The sequence below is a fragment of the Corvus brachyrhynchos genome, unplaced genomic scaffold (assembly GCF_000691975.1).
Source record: "Corvus brachyrhynchos isolate BGI_N302 unplaced genomic scaffold, ASM69197v1 scaffold728, whole genome shotgun sequence".
NCBI lineage: Eukaryota > Metazoa > Chordata > Aves > Passeriformes > Corvidae > Corvus > Corvus brachyrhynchos.
In genome coordinates, this window is record NW_008239459.1 from 13,513 (window position 1) to 24,821 (window position 11,309).

Genomic DNA, 11,309 nt, shown 5'->3' on the forward strand with positions numbered 1-11,309 from the left:
CGCCATGTGCTCCTTTGTGCTGCCATGTGCCTCTGCGGGCAGGTTTTACGGCTTGTAACTCAACTTTATTCCATCTCTTCCCGCACCTTTTTAGTAACCAATCGTGTCTTAGTAAACCAATTGCTCCAGTTTTTCTCAAATCTCTCACTATTCTCTGCCACTCTCCCCTTACTTTAACATTATCTACACTTTTATTTTCTGTGAAGTTCTTTATTCATGCTCTTTCTACTCTGATACCAAGCTCTCTCCTCCGGCAGCTTGGACACCACCCACTCCTTCTAAGAGAAGTACAATACAACATTCTCTCACAATTAATATGTGCCCACAAAGTCCAAGCTTCACAACTGTTTTCACACACTAAACACGGGATTTTAAAAAGGGAAATCAGATGGAGCTATATTAGAAAGGCATTCTGGGTCTGGATGGTTTCAGTCCAATACCTAAAATTCACCTCCCTCCGGATAACAAGGCTGAATTCCAAACCAACAGTTTGTATGATTTATACTCATTCACTCCTTCTCATTCTCCCACTCATTCCACAATAAAAACCCATAATAACACAGTAAAAAAAAATAGCAACACAGCACGACAGTGGGGTCCAAGTCCTGGGGCCTCTAACCCCTAATAAAACAGCGGGGATTCTTTCCCCTGGGGGCCTTTAACCCCAACCCTTAAAGGTATCTTTCCTTTTGCCCAGGACTAATTCTGGGAAACGCAGTCTCCTTGGGACTTTCAACCCACCTCTGGGGACTTGAATCCTGGACCCACGGGTATTTCTGCTTTTTAAAAAAAATCAAAAATACCTTATTTTGCTGCAGATGGTCCTTGTCTACCCCTGCCATGAGACAAAGGACAGCTGAGCCCCCCCCAAAAATTCAGGGCTTCGACTGGGAGGTCTGCTTCCCCCTGGATCCGGCAGCTGGGCAGAGTTAGGATCCCATCTGGGGTGCCAGTCGAATTGCCCCAAACTGGGCCAAGAGACGCTTCAGAGACAGAGTCAGAGAAGCAGGTATTTGCTTTATTCAGCACAAGATGCATGGGGGATCGCTCCTCCTAACACACACACGCAGAGCAGTCCATACAGTCCAGCATTATGTGTAAAATTTATGAATATTCATCACATTCCTTGGGATAGGAGTGGTTATACAAATTACTTCTGGGAAGTCATTAATATCATTAGCATACGTGCCACACATGCGCTCTGTACTCTGGTGGTCGCACTGAGGAAGGCTCCTCTTCTTCCTCGGGGGTCTTTCTGATGAAGATCACTAGTCTTTGTCACAATGCACTTTTTACCTTTCTTTCTGGAGCATGCGCCATTCTTCGCTGGATGATTCAGCAGTCTCTGTGCTGGTTTTCAAAAGATCCTGTTCCTCTTATCTTGACAAGATTAAGGCCAATCCTACTACTTAGGTTTTGTGATTAACATTTGCTGTTTCTTAATAGTTCACTCGTGCTTACATGAGTTAACTATGGATCAACCCCCTTCTCAATTTTAGCACTGAAAGGATATCGGAGCCATTTAAAGAGATGTCTCCTACAAAGTCCTACAAAATTGCCATAACCGTAACATGTTTTCATACAGTAGTTTTAGCACAGAAGTAATATATGTACAACCTTGGATGTTTCAAGAGCCAATGTTGAGCTTTTCTCTTTTAAATCCAGTCTTAGAGCTCTGCCGGGATCACTGCAGCATGACCTTGTGACAAGGGGATGCTGATACATGCATAAACCTTAGATGCTTTCCTTATATCTTCAAGCAGCTTTGAAAACCAATGATTATCTGGCATGTTGCAACTTGAGAGTCATGGCAAAGGTTTCACCAAACACTTTGTAATATCATGCTACAGCTTTCATTCTTAAGGAAACAGCATTGAGCATATCGCTGGCAAAATGCTGAAAGAATGAGCCAAAATCAATATCCTTTAACGGGAAAGATGGAAAAAATTTAGATGTGTTTCTTTGAACTAAAATTACTGTGGACCAAGCCTAAATGTATTTCACACTAAATTCTTAGAATTTTAAGGAAAGAATTGAGAAAGATGAATTCACACGAGGAATTTTCAGCAGCATAATATTGAACATTTATTAGTAGAACAAAGGCATATCACAGCGCGGAGGCACTTAGCAATATTGCTAGAGGCGTGTCTACATTCATTTTACTGTGAACATAAGTACTTCTTTAAACATATTAATTAAGCCCAGAAAGTAATTTACACTTCACTCAACTTTTCCCTCCCTCCTGTCTCTGCCTGCTTCCGCCAGCGTGCCGCCGCCTCGGTCCTCTGGATAGCTTCAGAATTGAAGGCAGGCACCCCCCTCCGGTGCCTCTTCAGTCTCCAACCAAATTTGTAGTTGATAGTTTCTTTGGGAGGTGTGAGTTTTGATGAGATAACAGACTTCCTGGGATGCATGCGGTTTATCTTCTTTGTTCCTTTAAGATGTCTTGGTTTCTACCTCTGTGATTTCTCAACTTAAGGGACATTTATTACCGTGTGTTTATTACTACGTTTCCCAATATGTTACAACTATTTTGAAGTTACAATTTACTCTAGTCTTGTTTTTACTTCACTATATTTTACCTTAACACTATTTCTACATAGTACATTATCACTTCTAAATGTTAAAATCATGTATGCGAAAGACAATATTTATCGTTCACTCATTTATCACAGGAGGAATGTATTAGCTGCTTGTGTTTTAGTTCACTTGTAATCCTGGTCCTTCTCATTTCCTTTTCACTAGAAAACATTTCTCAGGCTCAGTGAGCAGATGTGTGTGCAAGTGGTTCAGTGTGTCTTTGTAATTCAAAAAGTCAGGATCAGATGGGTTTCTGCAGTAAAAGGATACAGTGGGAACTCCTGTGATTTTGCTCCTCTCAAAACATTTCTCCTCTCGAAATGGATCTCTGTAGCAAACTTGAGACATTCTTCTACTCCTGAGAGTCATTAATAAAGAAACCTGGGGTGTTTATTAGGTGACAGTGCTGTTCCTGCTGTGCACCTTTGCACCTGGCTCACAGACCATTTTCACACAGCCATGGTCCAGAACGCGGGCAGATACAAACCCAGCCTACTTGACTTTTCAAATTCTTATTATGCGATTATCACATCACTTTTGTTCATAATATCTGAAATAATTTGCCATGCAGTTTTGAATACAGTGCAAATACATATTTACTCTTAGAAATTTGAAAGTGAGTTACATTTAATAGTAGTTTGTGAGTAGTATGGCAATAAAGCCTTAAATATGCCAATGAGGCTTGTAAATAAACCCATATTATCAGTCAATCTCTTCAGTAAATTGATGTTTTTATATGTGATTTTATTCCAATAGAATAGAAAACTCAGAGCAGTGGCAAAGAAGGGGTGGGGGCAGGGCAGCGGCGGCCCAGCTCCGAGCAGGGCATGGAAAGGCAGGCTCAAAATCCCGGGGTTTCTCACCTGAGGCACCTGAGCAGATGGTGAAGAGTCCCTCTTTTAGTGAAGGTAGACTGTTGATAAGGTTCCAATGCACCTGCCGCTCTTACGAGCAGAGCTGCACTCATGGTAGAAGAAAGGCAGCCGGAGACGGAATCCCGCCGTGCAGCAGGAGACGGAATCCTGCAGTGGTGACCAGTTCTCCCCACAGCCACCGCAGCCTCTCTCCCCTCCGAATGCTTGAGAGAACAAGAGCTGGGGGCTGCATGCAACCCCGTTTTCCCAGTCCAAAGTTCACTGTATCTCTGCCCTCACGAGACACCTCAGCTAAAGAGAGTAGCCAGCTGCATCCCTCCCCTGAGCGGTGACAAATTCTTTTGTCTCTCTTAAGTGTCCAGTCGTTATTGTCTCCTAGCGAATGGGGGAAAGCTCCTTAAGAGAAAAAAACCCCCAAAAAACAAAAGGAGAACTACTAAAACCCCAACATACGGGTGATTCTCACCTTCCTTCTCTGTCCTGTGGTGGTCGGCGATGGAAGAGACGGGGCAGATTGCTCGGATGCAAGAAGCCGATTTTATTGATACAGAGCTGAGTATTTATACCTTTTCAGCAGTAACTAAAAATAGATTCTTATATAAGCAGCAATCACTATAACAACCATATCTATGTTTCTTAATAACATTGCAAAACTACAAGCTAGCAGCGTTAGCGCATCCACTTCTGACATGAGTTTAGCAGTGCTCTCACTTCTGCTTTCTAGCTGTATCTCCACATTTCTCAGCTACATGTAAAAGCACATGCTCTCAGTGTCGCAGAGTCCTTAGGGAAAGCAAACAGCAGTTCTGCTTCACACCGCTAAATGTGCCAGGACAGAAAGCTTTCACTGACCTTGCCTTGCCTTTTCCTTGCAGTCTTTCCTCTTCAGAGCACGCACTGAAGCTATGCACTTTGCTTCTCAGCTGAGTGTATTGTCACATTGCAGAGTCCCATACGTCCATCTCCCTCTCGCCCAGACAAACTGCTTCTGTTGAAACATGGCAATGCTACGTGCTTTCCTTCTCAGCTATTCACACCGTCACATTCTGTGTCCCTCTTGCAGTCTGAATCTAAACCCAGAAGTTTCTGCCTACATCTCACATGCACAGATGTGCGAGGAGGAAAAAGTTGCTCGGACCTTGCCGCTTACGCTCGAAAATGTCCATTGACTCCACAATGAAATGACACCTTTCTTTGCTTTACATCCTGCAAACTTCACACAAACACATATGTGCATGCACACACACACACTGGAGCTATGCGCTTCCTTTCTTTCTCAGCTGAACTCACCCATCCCCCACCTTGACTTTCTCTACCGCTTTGCTCTTGGTCTTGCCACGCATGGACAACGGATGTCTTTCCTCTTAAGACACCCATGGTGTTGCCTACCCCTCCCTTACATTGCCTTGCCTTTTCTGCCCAACATGGCGTTTCCTTGTCCATTCCTTTCCTTTGCATTCCTGACCTAACCTGCCCTTCCCTTGCCCTTCCCACCAAACCAGTTCCTTTCATTGACTTGCTCAGCCACCCTGCACCTGACTTCCCATTTGTCCAGGTCCAACCTTTCATTTCCTTCTAGGACTCTCATTGCCCATCTCTCCTTTGTCTTGCCTTACAAAGCTACCGCTTGCCTTGCCTTGCCCTTGAAGGCATTCCTTGCCTTGCATTACATTGCTCACCACTCCTCCACCTGCAATTCAAGACTCCTCTTTTTGTGGAATTTCTTCAGCTTGCCTTGCCCTGCCTGCTCCTCCTAGGACTCTCAAGGCCTTCACATAGCTCCAGTGTTTCAGGAGCATGTGAGGGGAAGCCCAGAGGATGTCACGTACAAGCACACCTGTCTGTCCTGGCAGCTTTTTTCTGGTGCCTGTCCTTGCATGTCTTGAAGTTTGGACGAGCATCCACTTTTTGCCCTTGGGCTCCAGGACTAGAATGACAGTTCTTTTGCATATGAAGGAAAGCAGGGAGCCCAAGTCTTTTAGGTGCAGATTGGAGACAGCCCATGCGCAATCAAGGCCAGACAGAGCAGTTGGTCCTGGCCGCTTTTGTGTATCAGCAGTCCTTGAACGTACCTGTCACTCTCCTTGCCTTGGCAACCCACCTGTTTCCTTGCCTTGCCCTGCCAACCCTCCCTGGCCATGCCCTGCCCTTGACCTGCCTACTTCTTTTCTTCAGGGCCTTGTCTTGCCAGACCTACATCTCGTTGGCATTTCCTTGCCTTTCCTGCCCCTTCCTTTACTTTGCCTTGCTTCCCCACACCTTGCATTGCCTTGCTGTCTGGTCTGTAGTCTCCCCTGGGCCTTCCTTCCCTCCACTGCCTTACATGGACTTGCTCATGCATCCCCCCCCCGACGTCCCATTGCATTTTTCCAGGTCCGGCCTTTCATTTCCTTCTCCTGCTAGAACTCTCATTGCCTTGCCTACCTCTCCCTTGTCTTTTCTTGCAGAGCCACCGCTTGCCTTGCCCCTGAACCCCTCCCTTGCCTTACATTACGTTGCTCATCCCTCCCCCACCTGGAATTCAAGATCCCTTTTCTCCTGGCATTTCCCAGCCTTGCATTGCCCTGCCTGCTCCCCCGAGGACTCTCAAGGCTCTCATATATTCCCAGTGTTTCAGGAGCACTTGAGAGGAAGACCAGGGGAGGTCACATTCATCCTTCTGGGCAGATGGACCAATCTTTGCATGTCTTGAATTTTGAAAGGGCAATTCACATTTTGCCCTTGGGCTCCAGGACCAGAACAACAGTGCTTTTGCATACGAAGGAAAGCTGGTAGCTCAAGTCTTTTAGGTGCAGATTAGAGATGACTCACACGTGATCAAGGCCACACAGAGCAGTTGGGCCTGGCCACTTTTATGTACCAGCAGTCCTTCAATGTCCTTCTCCCCTGCCCTGCCTTACCTTGCCTTGGCAACGCAACAGTTTCCTTGCCTTGCCCTGATAGCCCTCCGTAGCCTTGCATTCCTTTGCATGGCCATGCCGCACAGTTGACCTGCCTACTGCTTTCCTCCAGGGCCTTGGCTTGCCGAGCCCTTCCTGTTTCTGCCTGGCCTACCCATCGTTGGACTTTCCTTCCACCTAGAGGCAAGCCTTGCCTCTAACTTCTCAGCCTTCTCTTGCCTACCACTCCATTTGCTTGTCCCTCACTGCTCTGGCCTTGCCTACTTCTCGCTTGACTTGCCCGCAATTGCCTGCACTTCATTTGCAGTGCCTTGCCTGCGTGGAAGGCAAGGTAAAGAGTGGTAGGCAGGGCAAAGCAAAGCCAGCAAGTTGTAGGTAGTGCGAGGCAAGACAGACGTAGGCAAAGGAAGCAGAGCAAGGGTAGCTTAGGAAGAACTAGGCAAGGCACTGAAGGCAAGGCAAGGTGACACCGTCCCTTAACTGAGAAATGCTATGGCAGGCAAAACAGCAAAGGCAGCTGCTAGTAAAGTTCAAGTTCAAGCCCTAGCTTTAATCCCTTCTAGCATCCTTAGGAATAAAAAAATCCCCACCATACAACACTGATGATTTAAATTGGATACAGGAAGAAAAGGGACAAGAAAGAACAGACGGGTGGGCTAAAATAAAAGATCTCATAGTCATACCCAAAAAACTGTGGATGCTAGGAAGGGCTGGCAGAGGAATTTTCCTGTGAAACTTTTCTTTCTCATGAGAGGGCAGTTATAGAGAAATCCAGCTTCTCACAGCTTCTCTGTGAAAGCTTTCATTCTCATGCAAACTGCATGGACAACAGTTTGAGAGAATGTAAATCATTTTTACACCTGCAGGTTTTTATGAGAACTGTGAAAATTATTTTCCTTCTTTAAGAATAATATTTGGAGATGGGTGTCTTACTGCTCAACTTATCGTCTTGAGAGTTGGTGGGTGAATAAGCCAATCATGTAATTTCTCTTTTGCGAACCATGCTATAAAAGGTACGGGTGATTAAACAAGGTCGCTTCAGTCATATGCATCTGACCTGGACTTACGTCGTGATTTTTGCCGTCTCTCTGGGGATAACAGTGACAGAAAACTGTTAAAATTATTTATCCAAAGCAAACGTTCTAAAACACATTAGGGAGTTGGCGCCTTACAAAACCACTTAGAAGACAAAGTAATAGCACTGAAATTAAAGGAGACAAAGGAGGAAAAACAACCCTAATACCACTGTTAGGCTAAGCACAGAGACTATCCCTAAAAGAGTTTTACCAAGAGACGTGTGGCAAATTGACTTCTCTGAATTCCCTAGAAAAGGGACATACAAGTATCTCTTAGTCCTCACAAATACTTTTTCAGGTTGGCCAGAAGCTTTCCCTTGTAGAACAAACAAGGATAGAGAAATTGTTAAAGCTTTAGTACAAGAAATTCTTCCACGATTTGGGGTACCGAGGGAAATGAATTCTGATAGGAGATCCCACTTTGTAGCCCAGGTAGTGCAAGGAGTGAGTCATCTACTAAGTATACAGTGGCAACTACATACACCATATAGGCCACAAGCAAGTAGACAAGCAAAAAGGATGAATCACTTAATAAAGCAACAATGAGCCAAAATTTGTCAAAAACCTAATTTCTATTGGTATCAGGCTCTGCCCATGGCTTTGCTAAGCATTTACGTCCACAATTACAATCAATACGCGCTACAGCTGTTCATTGTCAACCACCACCACCTGATAAACCCTTCCATAATATGAATCCAAAAGACTGGGTTTATATTAAGGCTCCTTCCGGAAATCCACTCCAGGAAAAATGGGAAGGACCTTACAATTTGGGACAAAACGCAAACCTTGCATCAGATTACCTTAGGTAACGCTTCTTGCAAGTTTAAAGAGATAGAAGATAAACTCACAGTGGCATGGTTACCCAACTTATCCTGGCTTCAACAATTGTTTGTAACAGTTATTTGTCTTGTGATGTTCTTATTTACTGACTGTATTACTAGATATTGTTACATGATGTTAGGTACTTAGTATCTCAATGCGTATACACAATGGCAAAGGCATAAACTTAGAAACGAGAAGGGTACTTTCATTCAAGACATGCAAGGTTTGTAAAGAATTACAAACGATCAAGGAAAAGGGGGGATTGAGAAGGGGGATGATCCATAGTTAACTCATGTAAGCACGAAGAAACTAGTAAGAGACAGCAAATATTAATCACAAAACCTAAGCAGCAGGATTCGCCTTAATCTTGTCAAGATAAGAGGAACAGGATCTTTTGAAAACCAGCACAGAGATCGCTGAATCATCCAGCGAAGAACTGCGCATGCGCCAGAAAGAAAGGTAAAAAGTGCATTGTGACGAAGACTACTGATTTTCATCAGAAAGACCCCCGACTATCCTAAGGAATGTGATGAATATTCATAAATTTTACACATAATGCTGGACTGTATGGACTGCTCTGCGTGTGTGTGTTAGGAGGAGCGATCCCCCATGCATCTTGTGCTGAATAAAGCAAATACCTGCTTCTCTGACTCTGTCTCTGAAGCGTCTCTTGGCCCAGTTTGGGGCAATTCGACTGGCACCCCAGATGGGATCCTAACTCTGCCCAGCTGCCGGATCCAGGGGGAAGCAGACCTCCCAGTCGCAGCCCTGAATTTTTGGGGGGGGCTCAGCTGTCCTTTGTCTCATGGCAGGGGTAGACAAGGACCATCTGCAGCAAAATAAGGTATTTTTGATTTTTTTTAAAAAGCAGAAATACCCGTGGGTCCAGGATTCAAGTCCCCAGAGGTGGGTTGAAAGTCCCAAGGAGACTGCGTTTCCCAGAATTAGTCCTGGGCAAAAGGAAAGATACCTTTAAGGGTTGGGGTTAAAGGCCCCCAGGGGAAAGAATCCCCGCTGTTTTATTAGGGGTTAGAGGCCCCAGGACTTGGACCCCACTGTCGTGCTGTGTTGCTATTTTTTTTTACTGTGTTATTATGGGTTTTTATTGTGGAATGAGTGGGAGAATGAGAAGGAATGAATGAGTATAAATCATACAAACTGTTGGTTTGGAATTCAGCCTTGTTATCCGGAGGGAGTTGAATTTTAGGTATTGGACTGAAACCATCCAGACCCAGAACGCCTTTCTTATATAGCTCCATCTGATTTCCCTTTTTAAAATCCCGTGTTTAGTGTGTGAAAACAGTTGTGAAGCTTGGACTTTGTAGGCACGTATTAATTGTGAGAGAAAGTGGTATTGTACTTCTCTTAGAAGGAGTGGGTGGTGTCCAAGCTGCCGGAGGAGAGAGCTTGGTATCAGAGTAGAAAGAGCATGAATAAAGAACTTCACAGAAAATAAAAGTGTAGATAATGTTAAAGTAAGGGGAGAGTGGCAGAGAATAGTGAGAGATTTGAGAAAAACTGGAGCAATTGGTTTACTAAGACACGATTGGTTACTAAAAAGGTGCGGGAAGAGATGGAATAAAGTTGAGTTACAAGCCGTAAAACCTGCCCGCAGAGGCACATGGCAGCACAAAGGAGCACATGGCGCTTTTTCAGGTCCCGCCAGGATTATTTGTCTCCATGGTGGTCACTGACCCAACAAGACCATGACAGAGGAAGTTTGAGAGGAGGTCCAAGTTTTACTTTGTTTCTTGCAATCTCACTTAGCAATGATTTTGTGGGAAGAGATGGAATAAAGTTGAGTTACAAGCTGTAAAACCTGCCTGCAGAGGCACGTGGCAGCACAAAGGAGCACATGGCAGCGCACAGAGGCTTGTCTCCACCAGACCCTGGCGGGAGGAGGTGTCACACAGCAGAACCCTATGGAGAGGAGGCTGCCAGGAGCTGGCAGAAGGGTGAACAGCAAGTGATCACCCCATAGAAGGACTTTTAGGAAGTGTGTTGCATCACGTAGTGAGGACTGCCATATAAGGAAATACTGTGCCTTAGAAAAGTGTGTAAACCCAGCTCATTTCTTTGAATAAATGATTCCGATTCCCTGCTGGTCTGGGTCCGTGCCTCAGTCGCTGACAAATGGTGTCCCTGTGTGAGGAATTTATTATACGCCCAACTGTGCGTCCGTCGGTGAGCCCCGTGGGACTTGAAGTGCTGCTGAAAGAAGCAGGAAAGCTGGCCAGCGATTAATCCCTGCAAGTTGTAGGTGAGCCAGGGGGAACGATGGGGGATGGTATATCCCAAAAACAGAACATCGCAGAGATGTTGGAACGGATTTTAAAGAAACGCACCAGGAAAGTTGAGTCTACAGATTTGGACAGACTCTTGTTCTGTGCCAAAGACTGGGGTTCAACTTTAGATAGTACCAATATTTTTGATCCTTGCTCATAGGATGCTTTAGAGGACGCATTGTGGGAGTGAGTTGCGCAAGGCGATGCAGCGCTGACAAAGTTTTGTGTCCGTGGAGGAGAGTGTGTAAGATGCCCACAGCACATGTGATACCCAGAGATCGGACAAAGGAAGACACTTGTGCCACCATGGCAGCTGTGCTGAGCCACTCTGCTCCACCAGCAAACTGTAAGTCTGTTGGGGCTGTGGGAGAAGAACCAGAAGATGGCCCCTCGTCCCATGACCCGTTTGACCCTGGAGGAGAACTGGACGGTATTGTAGAAGAGCTCATGCCGCCCCACGCCATGCGGCATCAGCTGGAGCCAAGTCGTGGCAAGTGGCTGGAGCCGGGGGGGGCCTTTCCTGGTAGCTTGTTCCCTCTCCGTTTGCCCTCTGCGAGAGTGCAGCAGCAGCGGCAGATGCAGCAGGAGGGAAAGTGAGCATGCGATGCCGGGGAGCACATGACAGCAAGTGCACGGCGGGGCCGCGTGGCGCCGGCGAGCGCATGGCAGTATGGCGCTGGCGAGCACATGGCAGAGCTGCACCACGGCGGTGAGCACATGGTGGTGAGCACATGGCAAAGCCACGCCATGGCTGCGCCCGGCGGCCCCCCC

General features: G+C 45.9%; 1 long non-coding RNA gene across 1 annotated transcript in view; it reads right to left on the reverse strand.

Annotated features, from left to right (window-relative positions):
• Positions 1-6,409: 6,409 nt before the first annotated feature.
• Positions 6,410-11,309, reverse strand: part of LOC108448414 — a 14,744-nt gene continuing 9,844 nt past the window's right edge. Inside the window, exon 3 of the long non-coding RNA XR_001864294.1 lies at positions 6,410-8,765. This is a non-coding gene — a long non-coding RNA (uncharacterized LOC108448414). The remainder of the gene's footprint in view (positions 8,766-11,309) is intronic.